The sequence below is a fragment of the Rhinolophus sinicus genome, chromosome X (assembly GCF_036562045.2).
Source record: "Rhinolophus sinicus isolate RSC01 chromosome X, ASM3656204v1, whole genome shotgun sequence".
Classification (NCBI taxonomy): domain Eukaryota; kingdom Metazoa; phylum Chordata; class Mammalia; order Chiroptera; family Rhinolophidae; genus Rhinolophus; species Rhinolophus sinicus.
The window spans coordinates 71,528,676-71,548,391 of NC_133768.1; the positions used below are offsets into that span (position 1 = coordinate 71,528,676).

Sequence of the window (19,716 nt, forward strand, 5' to 3'; positions counted from 1 at the left end):
CTGTGGCTAGGACTTCTAGTATTATGTTGAATAAAAGTGGTGAAAGAGGATATTTTTGTCTTACCTATATATGTTCCTTATCTTAAGGACATTGTTTTTAGCTTTTCCCCATTGAATATGATGTTAGGTGTAGGTTTGTCATATATGGCCTTTATCGTGTTGAGATATGTTCCCTTTATTCCCACTTTGCTGAGAGTTTTATCATAAACGGGTGCTGGATTTTGTCAAATGCTTTTTCTGCATCTACTGATATGACCACATAATTTTTATTTTTCAGTTTGTTTATGTGGTATATCACATTAATTGACTTGTGGATATTGAACCGACCTTGCATACCAGGAATAAGTTCTACTTGATCATGATGTATGATCTTTTTAATGAATTGCTTAATTCAGTTTGCTAATATTTTGTTGAGGATTTTTGCATCTATGTTCATTAGGGATATTGGCTTATAGTTTTCTTTTTCTGTAATGTATTTGTCTGATTTTGACCAGGGTAACGGTGGCCTTGTAGAATGAGCTTCAGAGCATTCCTTCCTCTTGAAGTTTTTGGAATAGTTTGAGAGGAATAGGTATTAAGCACACAAACTCTTTTTTGAATATTTGGTAAAATTCACTTGTGAAGCCATCTTGTCCATGGCATTTGTTTCTTGGGAGCTGGGTGATTACCAATTCGATTTCAATAGTAGTAATTGGTTGGTTTAGATTTTCTCTTTCTTCTTGAAGATTGGAAGATTGTATGCTTTGAGGAATTTATCAATTTTTTCAAGTGTGTCCAATTTGTTTTCATGTAATTGCTCATAGTATTTTCTGAAATTTTTTTGTATCCTGTGATGTGCGTTGTTACTTCTCCTTTTCTTTTTCTGTTTTTGTATGTTTGGGTCATCTCTCTTTCTTTCTTGATGAGTCTGGTTAAAGGCTCATTGATTTTGTTTATCTTCTCAAAGAACCAGCTATTTCACTGATGTTTTATATTGATTTTTTTAGTCTCTATTTAATTTATTTCTGCTCTAATCTTTTTTTGTTTCCTTCCTTTTACTGTCTTTGACACTGTTTGCTGTCTTTGTTTTTTTTCCATTTCCCTTACTTGTAAAGATTGACTGTTGATTTGAGGTTTTTCTTGATTCTTGAGTTAGGCTTGCATCACTATGAATTTTCCTCTGAGGACTGTTTTTGCTATGTCCTGTAGATTTTGGGTCATTGCGTTTTGGTTTGTCTGAAGGTATCTTTTGATTTATTCCATCATCTCATTCTCAACCCATTCATTATTTAATGAAATATTATTTAGCCTTTAAGTATTTGTGTGTTTTTCAAGACAACAAATGAAGAAACAAAAACTCAGTTTTAATTTCTTGTAAACTGATTTCTAATTTTAGACCATTGATGGTGGTCAGAGAAGATGCTTGATGTGATTTCAGTATTCTTAAATTTATGGAGTCTTGTTGTATGGGCTAACATGTGGTCTATCTTGGAAAATGTTTCATGGGCACTTGAAACAAATGTATATTCTGCTGCTTTCAGTAAAATGCTCTAAAAATATCAATTCAATTTATCTGGTCTAGTTTATCATTTAAGGACTCCCTTTCCCCATTTATTTTCTGTCTGGAAGATCTGTCTATTGGTGTCGATTGGGTGTTCAATTCCCTTACTATGATTGTGCTACTGTCAATTTCTCCCTTTATGTCACTGAATATATGTTTTATATATTTAGGTGCTCCTATGTTGGATGCATAGATGTTTACTGGGGTTATATTCTCTTGTTGGATTGATCCTTTTATCATTATGTAATGTTCTTTTTTGTCTCGTATTTTAGTATTCATTTTAAAGTCTATTTTGTCTGCTATACTATATATTGCTACCCAAGCTTTTTCTCTCGTTTCCATTTGCATGAAACATATTTTTCCATCCCTTTACTTTCATTCTATGTATGTCGTTCGATCTGATGTGGGTCTCTTGTAGACAGCATATATATGGGTCTTGTCTTCTTATCCATTCAGCTACTCTATGTGTTTTGATGGGAGCATTTAATCCATTTACATTTAAAGTGGTTACTGCCATTTTATTATTCATATTTGATCTTTTTGTTTGTTTGTTTGTTTGTTTGTTTATCCTTTTCTTCTTATTACAGAAGTCTTTTTAACATTTCTTGTAATACTGGCTTGGTGATAATGAATTTCTTTAGCTTTTTCTTGTCTGGGAAGCTCTTTTTCCCTCCATTTTAAAATGACTGTCTTGGTTGTAGTTCCTTCCTTTTCATGACTGATTATTTCCTGCCACTCTCTACCTTGCCTGCAAAGTTTATGTTGGGAAATCAGCTGATAGTCTTATGGGAGCTCCCTTGTATGTAACCAGTTGCCTTTCTCTTGCTGCTGTTAGGTTTCTTTTTTTGTCTTTAACCTTTGCCATTTTAATTATAATATGTCTCGGTGTGGGCCTGTTTGGATTCATCTTGTTTGGGACTTTCTGTACTTGCTGGCCTTGTATGTCTATTTTCTTTGCCAGGTGAGGGAAGTTTTCAGTCATTATTTCTTCAAATAGTTTCCCAATCCCTTGCTGCCTCTCTTCTCCTTGTAGTACTCCTATGATGCAAATGCTGTTCCACTTGATGTTATCCCAGAGGTCCCTTAAATTATCTTTTTTTTTATTAATTGTTATTTTTCTTTGCTTTTCTTATTGGGTATTTTCTGCTACTTCCTCTTCTAAATCACTGATTGGATCCCTACTTTATTTAATCTACTGTTGATTCCCTGTAATGCATTCATTTCAGTTATTCTAGTCTTTGTTTCTGAGTGGTTCTTTTTATGGTTTCTATGTCTTTCTTTATGCTTGCCGTCACTTTGTTGAAGTTCTCACTAAGTTCCTTAATCATTATAAACAGTGTTTTAAACTCTGTCTCCGGTAGGTTGGTTGCCTCCATTTTATTTAGTTTTATTTCCAGAGGTTTCTCCTGTTCTTATATTTGGGACACGTTTCTTTGTTTCTTCTTTCTGGTTGCCTCTCTGTGTTTTCTTCTATGTATTATGTAGATCTTCTATGCCTCTCAGTCTTTGCCTTATGTAGTAGGTGTCGTGTGGTCCAGTGGCACAGTCTCCCTGATCACCTGTGCATGTGTTCCAGGAGTGTCCCTTGTATGTGCTGTGTACATTCTCCTATTGTAGTTGAAACTTGATTGCTTTTGGTGCATCAGTGGGTGGGATTAACTCTCAGGCTGACTGGCTGTGAGGGTTGGCTATGCCCACAGCATAGTTGCTGTGTGGGAGCTGTCGTGTCAGAGCGGGTTTCACCCCAGCAGGCTCTTGTGCCTGTTGAGACCACACTTTGGGAGTACTGCTTATGCAGTTAATCAGCTGGTCTTCTGGTCTGGCCTGAGGCTGGTCTCTAGGTATGTTGTTTCTGGGGCTCCTTGGGAGGGGCTCCCATGCAGGTTAATGTAAGCCTTGCCTGTGACCGGACATGGCTACCTGGTAGGGGCTACAAAGCTATTTGCTGTTGGTTGCTGCCTGTGCTGGACCTGGGGTTGTGTGGGGGTGGCCTTGCTGTGAACCGAGGCCAGCTGCCACAAGTATTGGGCCTGGGTCTGGTTAGAAAAAGGTCCAGGAACCCATAGACATGTTGCCATCTCCTGGCTGCCTTTTAGGCTTAGCCACTGAAAGAGACTCCTTAGGTGTGCAGGCCTGCCTGGTTGACTGGATGGTGACAGTGCTCCCCACCATGCCATCCAAGTTGGGTGAAGCAGGGTCCCAGGGAGTCACAGTGTATGGCCAGTGGTTTTCACAAAGTAAATTCAGATTCAGTTCTTGTGCCTGTGCTGAGCCTGTGACCACTCTGCAAAATTCCCTGAGAACACTGCAGCCAGCTGTCACTTGCCTTGGGCCTGCAGATCCCCAAGAACTGCCCAAGAAAGGCTGTAGTGCAAGCTGGGGCTAACCGGTCAGCCCCAAACATTTTCCGTGCTGCTGTGGACTGTACAATCATCCAGCAGCTTGTTGGATGGGGCTCGCCACCCAGGAACTGAGAGTGCCCTATCAGTGCTGTACAAGCTAGGCTGGGCAGGATCCCAGGGAATCACAGTGAGCCAACCCTTTTGAACAATATCTGACTTACACAGTACACAGCTAAAATCTGTAGCACTAGACATATTTATTCAAATTTTCCGTTACCGTTGTCAATGACCTATTTTGTTATTTGCCACTGATATTTCATGCCTCAGATTTGGTGTTAGCCATATAATTGGACTGCTTCCTTTTTTCCCTCCAAGACCTCCCATATTAACTTCCTAAAACTTAGTATTGATGGTATTATTTCACACCCCCAAGTCCTCTAATGGCTCCTTACTTCGTCATGAATGAACTCCTAAGAATCAGTGAAATCCTAGAATGTCAGCATTGGAAGGAATCTTGGAGTATAATTCAGTGGGTGCCACGCCCTGGTTTTTGGACCAATGACAGAAATTTGTACCAATCCTCAGTGAAAGGAGAAAAATAAAGACAAATGAGCATTCCACAAAACTAAATGTATCCATTAAAAATTCTTTGAAATTATCTTGCACTTTTGTCTTGAAATATTCTTTATTTTATGACATGATGGTACTAATAGATGACAGTTTTTAATTTATTTGTTGTTTTTAATGTCCATACTTGGCAAAATGATGTTGGCAATCTGTTGTTGCTTCATGCCCATCCTTTTCAAAAATTTTATTGATCCATTAAATCCAAAAGTCTGGGAGCCATTTATCTCATAAATGAGAAAATTGAGTAAAAAAGAATTAAATGACTTGCCTAAGACCATACTGATAGTGGCAATCCTGGACTGCAAACCCTGATATTAGCCTCAACTCTTTACCATGATAGTCAAAGCTTGCTGAATTTAAATCCCAGTATGCCTTCACATCTTGTCAGTGTACCTAAATAGAAACGCTGTGTTCTAAACAGCTATGCTAATTTACCATTCCTTGAGTGTGACTTGCCTTCTTTCACTACCCTAACTATTCTCTTAAAATCCCACCTAGTTGAAGTGCTGCCTCTTTTATAATAATTCAGTGTCAGAAGGCATCCTTCTCTTTTCTATGCTCCAATAGATTTATACCATTTGTCAGCGTATCATATCTGGCCCAGGCTATCATTCATGGACTATAAACCTTCCAGTGCTCTCTATCTCAGTAAATGACATCACCATTTACCCAATTACTTAATCTGGAAACCTTGAAGCCATCCCTTGCCACTGCCTACACCAATATCTAATTAATCTTAAAGCCCTGTCACCTTTACCTCCAAAGTTCATCTTGTATATGTCTACTTTAATCGTTAAAACTGACTACTGCACAGATCACTCTGTGTCTCCTTGTTCCACCCTGCCATCCATTTGTAACTTAGCTATAGTTTTAGGTCTGGTACCTCTCTTTGTAAATTCCTTGAGTGGTTTTATATAGCCTTCATGTTAAAGCCTAGATTGTCTAACATATTATTGAAGTTATAAAGTATGGTAAAAACCTACGGTGAATGTTTAAATAAAAAAAATCATTACAGTTAAAGACACATTGTCATTAATCCCCCTCAAAATATTCCCCCTTGCTTTGAACACACTTGTCCCATCATTCTTGCCACTTTCTGAAGCAATTCTGGACGTCCTCTTTTGTGAGTGTCTTTAGTTGTGCTGTCCTGGCTTCCTTGATGTCCTGAATCAATTCAAAACGTTTACCTTTCATGGTCATTTTGACTTTGGGGAAGAGCCAGTAGTTGCATGGTGCCAGATCCAGTGAATAAAGTGGATGAGGATACACCATGATGTTTTCATTAGATAGAAATTGCCGTGTACCAGAAGGGATGTGTGACATGGTGATGGAGCATTATCATGATGGGGGATGAAACCATTTGCCCATTTCATGTTAATGTGTTGTTCGTGATCCATGATTCACAGCACACTTTAAAACACACCTTCTCTCAACTGTAGCTCACACTCGACTGACTGCACCAAACAAATTGAAACTTGTCACACACTGTTACTAAGGTTCCATGCGCTGCTTCCCTTTTTGGAGGTCCCTACCTTTACATTGGATGGCACTCGGCAGCAGCACTCACCGTATTTTTTTATTATGCCTCATATGTAGCATCCTTGCCTATTTCTCCAGCTTCATCTCTTGCTACTCTTTTGTTTGCATACATTCCTTTAGCCTTACTAAGCTTGCAATTCTTTGAATGCACTTTTTCCTCACTATTACATCCTCTTGCTTGCTGACTCTTATCGCCTCTCACTTCTTTGGACCTTCACATATGCTATTTACACTGCCTGAAAAACTTCCTCCAGGAAACCTTCCCTGAGTCCCTAAGTTTTGATCAGATGTCCCATGGCACAGTATCCTTCCATTACCATAGTATTTACCACATTGTATTATAATTACTTGTTTAATTGATTTCCTTACTAGCTAGTCTGTATGAACCATGATGTCAGGTATCATATCTATTATGCTCGGCATTGTATTTTAGCTCTTAGCTCTGTCAAATAGTAGGCACTCAATTAATGCTACATGAATGAAAGTCTCATACTACTTTTCCTCTTACACTGTTGAGACTTACATACCTGTTTTATTTCCTTGATTTGATAATAATTTCTTCAATTCAAAGGAGATTTTTATGATGTAATACTCTTTTGTGGTACCATACATGTTAGACTGCTGGTAAATATTTGGTAAATACATGATTAAACTATTTTTTCTTAAGGAGGCAGGGAATGGGACACAGCAAAGGGTTAGAATTACAGTACATATTTTTAATAAACCTAGGATGCAGCACAGCCCTATACAATCCATAGATTTTAGGCCGATACAGGCAATGATTGTTTATAACCTTACCAGGTGTCATCAAAACATACGGTTAATGCTGTTGCTGAGTGCCATCCAATGGTAAGGCAGGGATCTTCAATACAGGAAATGATGTGTCAAACCTTAGTAACAGTGTGTAATAAGTTTCAGCTTGTTTGGTGCAGTCAGTTGGGTGTGAACTACAGTTGAGAGAAGGTGTGTTTTAAAGTGCGCTGTAAGTAATGGATCATGAACAGTACATTTACATGAAATTTTGCTTCAAACTGCAAAAAAAGTGCTAAAGAAAAACATGAAATGTTAACATTAGTTTATGGTGATGCTGCAGTGACCATGAAGATGGTTTACAAGTTGCTCAAGCAATTTCATAATGGTTGTGAATCAATTGAAGACGAGTTGAGATCGGGATGCCCTTCAACATTAAAAACCCAAGAGAATGTTGAAAGAGTAAGCAAAATGATTTGATCGAATAGGCAATTGACTATTAGGGAATTTTCTGAGGATCTAAACATCTCTTATGGTTCCGTCATTTTAATAAAAATTTGAACATGAGGAGAGTGAGTACGAAATTTCTTCTTCACATTTTGACTGAACACGTAGAACAAAAGCAACAGTGTTTGTCAATTTTCTTGGAGTTGCGTGATCATGCTGCTTCAGATTCCAGATTTTTAAGACATGTCATCATGGGAGATGAAACTTGGGTCTATGGTTATGATCCTGAGACCACGGTTCAGTGTTCTCAGTGGAAATCACCCAGTCCTCCTGTGAAACAAAGCATGTCAATCAAGATATAACATCAAGGTGATGTGATGGAATTGTGCGAGCTGAGTTTGTATCCAGGAATACTCTGGTGAACTCTGAATATTATAAGGGCTTATTAGAGCCTCTAAGAAATGATGTGCATAGAAAACAGCCTGATAAATGGGCAAACGGTTTTATCCTCCATCATGACAATGCTCCGTGTCACACATCACTTCTGGTATGACAATTTCTGTCAAATAAAAACGTGATTGTGTGTCCTCATCCACCTTATTCATCAGATCTGGCACCATGCAACTTCTGGCTCTTTCACAAAGTCAAAATGACCATGAAAGGTAAACCGTTTGAATCAATTCAGGACATCAAGGCAGCCACAACAGTGCAACTAAAGACACTCACGAGAGAGAGCTTCCAGAACTGCTTCAGAAAGTGGGAAGTACGATGGGATAAGTGTATTCAAAGCAACGGGGAGTATTTTGCGGGGGATTAATGGCAATATGCTGTTTACTGTAATTTTTTTTAATTTAAATATTCACTGTATTTGTTGATCACACCTTGTACATTTCACATGCTGCCCCCCTACCCCAACAAAATATCCCTACCTTACCTGGTTTAAATTTGGAAATACCTTAAAGCTGCATCAAGGTAAAATATGATGGTTCAAAGAGGCATTCTGCTGTATTTTAGATAATAAAAAGTATAAAAATCTTGAAACGACCTAGGATGCCTAGGTCTTAGTGTGTGTGTGTGTGTGTGTGTGTGTGTATTTTGGGGACCAAACTCAGGGTAGACTTTACAGGAAGCTATGGTTTGAGTGAGAGCTTCATATTGAAAGCAAATATTTTACTTTATCTAAAAGTCAGTCCAGCTTTTTTTGTGTGTGTGAGGAATTGTATCTATTGAAAATATACATATATATTTTTTTAATTTTCTGTCTATTGATTATGTTTTAAACATCCAAGTCATAGGGAGATGTCATTAGTGACCGGTACTTCATATTGCACATAATGGGCTCTAATCTCAGCTTCTTTGTATGCATCATAATACTTGAATTGTCCAACAAAATACCCTATAAGGCAGGAAGGCTCTTTTCATTTTGTTCACTCAATAGACACAATCTAAATGGATAATTTTCTTTGTGAATGGTGAACTAAACATTAGCACTGGTGATATGTTTATGCAACTTGTGCCTCAAGCTTGGCTCACTTCTTTTGCCTTCAAGGGTTCTCCCGGCTCAGACAGTTTGGATTTATTGAGTCGAGAGAAAATTGAAACACAATGATGAGAATACTGTTTTGCTTTTTAAAAATAATTTTCTAGTTTTCTATTACAGGTAACATACAATATTATATTAATTTCAGGTGCATGACATAGTGATTAGACATGTATATAACTCACAAGGTGATCACCCCTATAAATCTGTTCCCCATTTGACACCATACATAGTTGTTACAATATTATTGATTATATTCCTTATGCTATACTTTATATCCCCATGACTATTTTGTAACAACCAATTTGTACTTCTGAATCCCTTCCCCTTTTTCACCCATTTCCCCAGCCCCCCTCCCATCTGGCAACCATCAAAATATTCTCTGTATCTGTAAGTTTCTTTCTGTTTTCTTTGTTCATTCATCCTATTCTTTAAATTCCACATGTAAGTGAAATCATATGGCATTTGTATTTCTCTGTCTGACTTACTCCACTCAGCATAATACCCTCTAGGTCCATCCATGTTTTTGCAGAATGCAAGATTTCATTCTTTTTTATGGATGAATAATATTTCCTTGTATATATGTACCACCTCTTCTTTATCCATTCATCCATTTATGGACACCCAGGTTGCCTCCATACCTTGGCTATTATAAATAATGCTGCAATGAACATAGGGATGCACGTATCCCATCAAAGTAGCAATTGGTTTTCTTCAGATAAATACCCAGTAGTGGGATTACTGGGTCCTTCTTTCTCTCTTGTTATAGCCTTTGTTTTGACGTGTATTTTGTCTGGTATAAGTATGGCTAACCCAGCTTTTTTTGTTTGTTTGTTCTCAATTTCATGAAGTCTCTTTTTTTCATCTCTTTACTTTCAGTCTATGTGTGTCTTTCAATCTGAAGTGAGTCTCTTGTAGGCAGCATATGTAAGGGTCTTGTTTTCTTATCCATTCAGTCTCTCCCTATCTTTTTTTTATAGTAAAGGGAAAAATAAATCCATTTTATTTTTGTACCTCAGCAAGTTATACTACTCAAACAAAAGTGCATAACCTAATTAAAATACTATATAAATTATACTAATGTTACATAAATTATATGAATAACATAAATAATTAATATAAGATGCATAATATATATAGGATCTGATTCATAGTAAACATTGAAAATATATTATCAGTAGCACTACTATTGTTGCTACTAGTTACTACTACTGTTTCAATTTTGTTGTTGTTGTTGTTAGTGGTTATTATTAGTAATTGGGTCTGAACCAGAAACTTTCATTGTACCCCTGTCAGTTTCTTCTCACTTCTCACTCCCCACATCCCATCATTCAGTCTATTCTCATTTTCTCTGATTCTCCACAAAGGGGAAAATTAATAATGGCTATGGGAAAATTGGTACAGATTTATCTTTCAAAGCAGACTGTGGGCCTTAGATGAGGTAAAGGGATGGAGGGTGGGGGGTTAAGGAACATGCCACCTCAGACCGGGAACTCACCAACTGCCAAAGAGGAAGATGAGCAGGTCACATCATTACATGTGCCATCTGTCGGGATAATCACAATTTTCCCCAGAGCCTGCGTTGTTGAGCTCATTAGTATTCCAATTTTTGTAGGTCACAGTCCTTCCCATCAGATCAACAAAATTATCTTCAGTCTCCACATCTGTGATGCCCAGGAAGGCCAATTCTCCGGGCTATATTCTGGATGGCCTTGTTCTCTTTCGCATCCCAGGGAATGGCCACAGATCCCTGCAACTGGGTGCAGAGAGCCTTCACTTTGTCAAAGGTCATCTTTTCACCACTGCTCAAGAATAACTTCTTCTCAACTTGCTTGCCTAGAAAGAAGATCAGTCATTTTTTCATACGGTCCAATTCTGATCGCAGACTTCTCTTTCTGAAGCAGCCAGGCCACTACTGCAATCTAGACATTATCCAGTGTCTCCTTTTTGGTCTACTGTTCCTGGTAACCCAGGGGGCCCTGGGATTCCTTGAGGCCCCAACTTTCCAGGAGGACCCTGTAAGCCTCTGAGCCTCTGGCCTCATTCTCCCTTTTCTCACTTGGCACAATCTCGCCCATCTTTGCCTAGGAAGCTGTTGATGCCTAGAGAACCACAGGTGATCACAGGACAGGTCTTTGGGACATGCTCATAGGGTTCTGTTTCTGAGCAAGATGCTGTCACCACACAGGGGTAGCATTTTCTCTGGAAACCTCTTACCTTGGCCCTAGCAGGGTGCCAGATCCCTCTCCAGTTCCTGGGAGGACTTTCTTGTGTTTGGGGCTTCTACAGAGCAAGGATGCACAGACAAGGAAGCTGGACTTCTGGCCAGGGGCTCTGGCGGATGCCTCAGGATGAGGAAGAAGGCTGGACTTGACAACTGCAGGATCCAGTCACCTTGTACACTGGGACAGTGCAGACCTGGCCTTCAGTACCAGATTAATAAACAGCTCTTCTTAGGGCCGTGCTAAACTCTTCTTAGCATTTCCAGGGGCTTCTGGCACTTCGTTCAACAGCTGTTTGCATTTTTTATTTTATTTTTACTTTTTACTAGTTTCTGGTGTACAAAGCAATGTAATAGTTAGACATTTAAAACCCTCAAAAAGTGATAGTCCACTCCTAAGCTACTACCCCAGTGGTATCTTATATAACTGTTACAGTACCATCAACTATCTTCCCTATGTTGTACTGTACATCCCATGAACTATATATACCGATATATTTAGTTATAGTTGACATTCAGTATTACTCTACTTCATCTCTTCAGGTGTGTAGTGCATTGGTCGGGAATCTACACAGTCTATGACATGATCCCCCTGATAAGTCCAGTGCCCATCTGGCACCTTACATGATCTTTACAACATTGTTGATTATACTCCCCATACTGTATTAACTATCAATTTATATTTCTTAATGCCTTCAAATTTTTCACCCTGATCCCAACCTCATTCCCATCTATCATCCTGATAGATCTAATACCTACCTATTTGGCACCATACCTAGTTATTACAATATTGTTGACTATATTCCTTATGCTATACCCTACATCCCCATGACTACTGTATAGAACCCAATTTGTTGTTCTTAATCCCTGTCCCTTTCACTTATCCTTAACCCCCCTTCCATCTTAGAGAAGTCCCCCTAAGAGTCCTTGTAATACTGGTCTGGTGGTGATGAACTCCTTCAGCTTTTTCTTGTCTGGGAAGCTCCTTATCTTCCCTTCAATTCTAAATGACAGACTTGCTGAGTAGAGCAATCTTGGTTGTATGTCATCGCTTTTCATCACTTTGAATATTTCCTGCCAATCCTTTCTTGCCTGGAATATTTCTGTTGAGAAATCAGCTGACAGTCTTATGGGGGCTCCCTTGTAGGTAACTAACTGCTTTTCTCTTGCTGCTTTTAAGATTCTCTCTTTGTATTTGAACTTTGGCATTTTAATTATGATGTGTCTTGGTGTTGGCCTCTTTGGGTTTATCTTGTTTGGGACTCTGTGCTTCTTCAGCTTGTGTGTCCATTTCCTTCACCAGGTTAGGGAAGTTTTCTGTCATTATTTCTTCAAATAGGTTTTCAATTCCTTGCTCTCTCTCTTCTCCTTCTGGTACCTCTACAATGCAAATGTTGGTATGCTTGATGTTGTCCTGGAGGCCCCTTAAACTCACCTCAAATTTTTGGATTCTTTTTTCTTTTTGCTGTGCTGGTTGGGTGTTTTCTGCTACCTTATCTTCTATATTGCTGGTTGGATCCTCTGCTTCATATAATCTACTGTTGATTTCCTGTAATATATTCTTCGTTTCCCTTATTGTATCCTTTATTTCTGACTGGTTCTTTTTTATGGTTTCCATTCTCCATTTTTATGAGCTCATTGAGCATTCTTATAACCAGTGTTTGTAACTCTGTGTCTGATAGATTGCTTATCTTCATTTCAATTAGTTCTTTTTCTGGAGCTTTGTTCTGTTCTTTCATTTGGGATGTGTTTCTTTGTCTCCCCATTTTGGCTGCCTCCCTGTGTTTGATTCTATGTATTAGGTAGGGCTGCTATGTCTTCCGGTCTTATTAGAGCAGCCTTATGTAGTAGGTGTGTTGTGGGGTTCAGTGACGCAGTCTTTCTGGTCACCTGAGCCACGCACTCCATGTGTGTCCATTGTGTGGGTTGTGTGTGCCATCCTCGCGTAGTTGTGCCTTGGTTGATAATTGCACATTAATGTGAGGGACTGACCCTTGTGCTCACTGGTTGTAAGGACTGGCCTTGACTACAGTGGAAGAGTTGTTGTGTAGGGGCTAATCCTACAGAGCAGTATCTGCTTCAGCTGACTATGTCAGTCAGAGGTACCAGACATAGTCAAGCCAGATGCTGCTTGTCTGGGTTCCATGAACCTTTGAGAGACCATAGGAAAGTGCAGGTTGAGCCAAGGCAAATAGTCTGCATGAAAAAGCCACTGAAAGCAGCCTAGGTGTGCCCAAAAGTTGGGCAGGGCCAGGTCTCAAATCGCCAGGGTGGAGTGAACGAAAGGTGGAGACACAGAAATGGTGGCTGGCTATGTTCGCCCACTAGGAAGTGGGAGGGCTGAACAAAGAAACAATGGCCTCTGCCAGCTCCTCCATCCAGGAGAAAGCAGCTTCTCCAACCCCCATTCCAAACCAGACAACTCAATTCCCCACCATTTGTTTCTGCTACCTCTCCAACTGTTGCCCCAGCTCTGGAGTTCAGAGCAAGTGATTCCACTTGTGGGTAAATCTGCACACAGTCTCTTTAAGAGGAGCACCTGTGAGTGCAGCCGCATTCTCACTCAGTCAGTCTCCACTGTTTTTCACCACCAAGAATTATGGGGACTTCTTTCCCTGGCACTGGAACCCTGAGCTGGGATGGGGCTGGTATCTCTCGCTTCTTTAGGGCCTGGGTGATCCCCACAGCTGAAATAGCTTTCCCAATCTTTAATGGTCCTGCATGAGTGTGGGACCAGCCTGTGCCATGTCTCTGACCTTTCTACCAGTCTGGAGGTGGCTTCTTCTGCAAGTACTTAGTTGAAAGGCTTTAGTTCAGCTTGATTTTAGGCGATTCTCAATAATGGTTGTTTTGTAGATTAGTTATAATTTTGATGTGGTTGTGAAAAAAGGTAAACACAGCGTTTACCTACTGCACCATGTTGGTTGTCCTTAGTACCCCTATCTTTTGATTGGAGCATTTAACCCATTTACATTTAAAGTAATTTTGACAGACATGTAGTTATTGCCATTTTAGTATGCATATTTTATTTATCTATTTATTTATTTATTTATTATTTATTTTGTCTTAAAGAAGTCCCTCTAACATTCCTGGTAATATTGGTTTGGAGTTGATGAACTCCTTTAGCTTTTTCTTGTCTGGGAAGCTCTTTATCTGCCCTTTGATTCTAAATGGTTACTTTGCTGGTTAGAGTATTCTTGGTTGTCGGTCCTTACTTTATATCACTTTGAATATTTTGTGTTAATCCCTTCTGGTCTACAAAGTTTTTGTTGAGAAATCAGCTGACAGTCTCATGGGAGCTCCCTTGTAGGTAATTAATTTCTTTTCTCTTGCTGCTTTAAAAAAAAATCTTTCTTTTCTTTTACCTTTGGTGTTTTTATTATGATGTGTCTTGGCGTGGGCCTCTTTGGGTTCATGTTGTTTGAGACCCTCTGTGCTTTCCGGGCTTGTACATCTATTTCTTTCACCAGGTTAGGGAAGTTTTCCATCATTATTTTTTCAAATAGGTTATCAATTCTTTGCTTTCTCTCTTTGCCTTCTAGGACCCCTATGATGCAAATGTTGGTATGTTTGATGTTGTCCCAGAGGCCCCCTAAACTACCCTCATTTTTTTATTCTTTTTTTTTCTTAATGCTGTTCTAATTGGGTGTTGTTTGGTACTGTATTTTCTAAATTGCTGTTTCGACCCCCTGCTTCTTCTAAGCTACTGTTGATTCCCTCTAATGTATTCTTCATTCCAGTTACTATATTGTCTATTTCTGACTGGTTCTTTTTCATGTTGTGATCTTCATTTTATGTTTCCTGTCTCCTTGTTGAAGTTCTCCCATCTGGTAGATTGCTCGTCTCCATTTTGTTTAGTTATTTTTCTGAAGCACAGTTTTATTCTTTTATTTGGGACATATTTCTTTGTCTCCCTATTTTGGCTACCTCCCTGTGTTTCTTTCTATGTATTAGGTAGGGCTGCTGTGTCTCCTGGTCTTAGTAGAGTGGCCTTATGTAGTAGGTGTGCTGTGGGGCCCAGTGGTACAATCTCCCTGGTCACTTGAGCCAGATGCTGCAGATATGTACATTGTGTGTGTTGTGTGTGCCATTCTGTGGTAGTTGATCCTTGATTGCTCTTGGCAAATCAATGAAGGGATTGACACTCATGCTGACTGGTTATGAGGACTGGCCATGAGTACAGTGGAGGAGATGTAGTGCAGGGGCTGACCCTGTCAAGGGGGATTCACTTGAACAGTGCTCTGGCACCTGCCCAGTATGCCCTTTGGATATGTCATCCTCATTCTGGAAGGCAGCCAGGTTGTGCTCCAGCTGGGTCCTAAGCTGGCTACTGGGCATGCTGGACCTAGGGACTCCTGGTAGCAGCCCTGCTACAGTCCAAGTTAAGCAGCAGCCTGTGCCCTGCCCAGGGCCACCTGACATGAGCCACAAAGCAGTTCACAGATGACTGCTACCCTCACTGGACTTTGAGATTTTGGGGAGAGGCTAAGCTGCAAATTGAGTCCAGCTGTGGCTAGTGCCAGGCTTGTGGCTGCTTAGCGAGAGGTATGGGATACACTAAGTCCAGATGCTGCTTGTTTAGGGTGTGTGAAACTTTGATAGATTTTAGGAAAGTCTGGAGCATGAGCCCAGATGGCCCATTTGTATGGAAAGCCAGTGGAAGTGGCTCGGGTGGGATTGCAAGTTGGGTGGTGTGGAGTCTCAGGGAATCATCCAGTCAGGGCGACAGATGTTAACTTGGTTGATGGAGACTCAGATATGGTGGCCCCCTGCATCTACATTCTGGGAGAAGGAGTTGGCTTAACAAAGGAACATTTGGTTCTGCCAGCACTTTTGTCTGTGAGAAAGCTGCCCTTCCAGTACTCGGTCTAAAGCCTGACAGTTCAGTTCCTACTTGTATGTCCCTGGTGCCTTTCCAGCTGCTGCCCCAGTGCTGGAGCTCAGAGCAAGTGAGTCCATCAGTGAGTAAATCCATGTGCGAGCCCTTTAAGAGCAGCACCAGGGAATGTAGCCACCCTTCATTTCACTCAGCCACAACCTCTGCTGGTTTTCACAGCCAGAAGTTGTGGGAAATTTTCTACCTGGCTCTGGAACCCTGGGCTAAGGAGCCTGGTGTGGGGCTGGGACCCCCTCACTCCTCAGGGAGGACCTTTGAAGCTGAGATGTCCCTCTAGATTTTTAAGTGCTACATGGGGTGGGGAACCAGCCCATTCCACATCTATGCCCCTCCTAGCAGTCTCAAGGTGGCTTCTTGTGTATGTCCTTAGTTGTAGGACTTCTGTTCAGGTAATTTTCAGGTGATTCTCAATGATGGTTGTTCTGTAGTTTAATTGTAATTTTGATGTGGTCGTGAGAGGTGGCAAGCACAGCATTTACTTACCCCATGTTCTTGATCAGAAATTCCTTGTTTAACTTTTAAGTAACCTTTCTGAATGACAGCCTATTTTACAGGGCAGAGGACAGTGCCAAAAGACATGTTAGGCTCAGCAATAGGAATTGTGACAAGCTTCAGTGGCCATCCTCAAAGAAGTCTTTTCTGACCTTCTAGTGGAATCAGTATTCTTCACGCTCCAATTTACGATCCTATATCAAACCCAACAGGCCTTGAGAATGGATCAGATGATGTGGGTAAGGTAAAGGGAGGAGAAATAAAGAATATCTTTACTGCTATTATCCCAGCATTGTTACCTGGCTCATGGTAGGCTCTAAATAAATTTGTTGAAAGGATGAATATCTGGGAAGAAAACACATTTATGCACTCTCAGTCATGTTATACAGATGATAAAATTAATGCTTTTTTATATCACTAGGTGGTCATAGGTGTAGTTGATAGGACCATTGTTTTAGAAGTCAAGTAGACCTGGGTTCAAATCCTGACTTCACTATTCAAGCTATGTGACCTCTCAAGAGTTATTTACCCTCTCTGAGTCTTGCTTTCTCTACCTACAAAATAGAAATTAGATTATACCAACCTTAAAGATAGTGGTGTTAGCTACAACAGCATATTTAATATGCTTAGAATAATGCATGGCAGCAAGTATTTCATAGAGATAGCTATTGATTTTGTTGTTGTTGCTGCTGTTAGCATGTAATAAACTTAGGTGTCTGGGACATAGTAAATATTCAATGATTGTCAACTATAAATATTATAATTAACTTTATAATAGTTTCATATTATTTAAATTAAATTATTTTCAATGGAATGCTTATGGGGACAAAAATTGTACTTTTTAATATTGGGTACAGATTATTATTTAACATGGGCACAATTGCAGTAATTGTTATCTCTTAAACTAGAGTAGACATAGGATGCTTTTGCATTTAAAACACTAAGTTTATTGGTTGTTGCTTTTATCTTTCATGTAAATCATTCAGAAATGAACACATGAAGAATTTGTTTGTTCTAACCCTGGAATTTTTCAAAATACATCTGGTTAGGATAAAGTCAAATTTGACCTTAATGGCTATATGTTGTTGTTTTTTTTGCTTTCTTTGATGAACTTTATTTCAAATTCATTCAAGGCTGTTCTTATTTTCATGAACTTGACATGACTAATCCAGTCTAAAACTATGTATGTATGCATATATATGTGTGTGTGTATAGATATTTGTATACATAATATACATATATGTTTATATATTTATTATATGTGTAATATTAAAATGTTTGCTACATAGGATCGTCATGGAGAATAGTTAAAGGAAGTGCTGTTCAGATGCTTAGGCATATGGTAATTGATGTTGGTAACCACAGATTGAACCAATGCAAATTTGCAAGGTTTAAAAAGATACCTATGCCTCTGCTGTTCTCCAGGTTTATTTTTTTTTAATTTTATTTTATTAAATTTATTGTGGTGAAAATTGTTAGTAAAATTACATGGAAGGAGAACTGACTCTGGGTGATGAACACACAATGGGATTTATAGATGATGTAATACAGGTTTATTTTTTAATTAGATCTTCCATTTTTTACATTTTTCCAGCTATTGAGATATTATTGACAAATAAAAGTTTTGTATATTTAGGTTATGCATCGTTATTTTTAAAAGATTACAATGTACAGATTAATATACATATACATTGTGAAATGATTACCAGATCTCACATACTTACCACTTTTTTTGTCAAAACCACAATGAGATATTAGCTCACACTTGTTACAATGGCTGTTATCAAAAAGACAAGAAATAAGTGTTGGTGAGGATATGGAGAAAATGGAATACTTGTGCACTATTCGTGAGTATATAAATTGGTACAACCATTATGGAAAAAAGTATAGAGGTTCCTCAGTGATTTAAAAATAGAACTACCATATGACTTTACGTGCTTTATTTCCACACATTTTTCTTTCATTCTCTCATTTATTTTACGCCAGTTTATCTAGGAGAAAACAACTTACATTATCCATAAACTCAGTCTGATTTTTTTTTTTTAAATTAAATTTATTGCGGTGACAATTGTCAGTAAAATTACATAGATTTCGGGTGCACAATTCTGCATCACATCATCTATAAATCCCATTGTGTGTTCTTCACCCAGATTCAGTTCTCCTTCCATCACCATATATTCGATCCCCCCCCACCCTCATCTCCCACCCCCCACCCCCCACCCCCGTTACCCTCTGGCAACCACCAAACTATTGTCCGTGTCCACGAGTTTCTGTTTCCCATTTGTTTGTCCTGTTCCTTGCTGCCTTTGGTTTATATACCACATATCAGTGAAATCACACGGTTCTCTGCTTTTTCTGTCTGACTTGTTTCGCTCAGCATTACTCTCTCAAGATCCATCCATGTTGTCACAAATGTTCCTATATCATCTTTTCTTACAGCCGAATAGTATTCCATTGTGTATATATACCACAACTTCTTTATCCATTCATCTATCGAAGGACATTTTGGTTGTTTCCATGTCTTGGCCACCGTAAACAAAGCTGCAATGAACATTGGAGCACACGTGTCTTTATCTCTAAATGTTTTCAGATTTTTTGGGTAGATACCCAGGAGAGGGATTGCTGGGTCATATGGCAATTCTATTCGTAATTCTTTGAGGAACCTCCACACTGCCTTCCATAACGGCTGCACCAGTCTGCATTCCCACCAACAGTGTATGAGGGTTCCTTTCCTCCACAGCCTCTCCAACATTTGTTACTATTTGTCTTGTTGATGATAGCCATTCTGACTGGGGTGAGGTGATATCTCATTGTGGTTTTGATTTGCATTTCTCTGATGATTAGTGATGTTGAGCATTTTTTCATATGTCTATTTGCCATTTGTATGTCCTCTTTGGAGAAATGTCTCTTCAAGTCCTCTGCCCATTTTTCAATTGGGTTGTTTGTTTTTTTGTTGTTGAGTTGCATGAGTTCCTTGTATATTCTGGATACTAGCCCCTTATCGGAGGCACTGTTTGCAAAAATCTTCTCCCATTCAGTTGGTGGCCTCTTTATTTTGTCAATGGTTTCTTTTGCTGTGCAGAGGCTTTTAAGTTTCATATAGTCCCATTTGTTTATTTTACACACAATGGGATTTATAGATGATGTAATACAGAATTGTACACCTGAAATCTATGTAATTTTACTAACAATTGTCACCCCAATAAATTTAATAAAATAAAATTTAAAAAAAATAAGTAGAACATGAAAATGTCATCAAAACAGAAAAGAAAAAAAAGAAAAAAACATTATGGTTAGCAAACCAATAAAAAAATCCAGGAT

At 39.1% G+C, this 19,716-nt stretch overlaps 1 protein-coding gene and 1 pseudogene across 1 annotated transcript in view; one reads left to right on the forward strand and one right to left on the reverse strand.

Annotated features, from left to right (window-relative positions):
* Positions 1-19,716, forward strand: part of IL1RAPL2 (interleukin 1 receptor accessory protein like 2) — a 1,389,708-nt gene that overhangs the window by 885,434 nt on the left and 484,558 nt on the right. The gene's annotated exons all lie outside the window — the stretch shown is intronic.
* On the reverse strand, positions 10,267-15,344 carry LOC141569707 (mannose-binding protein C-like; annotated as a pseudogene).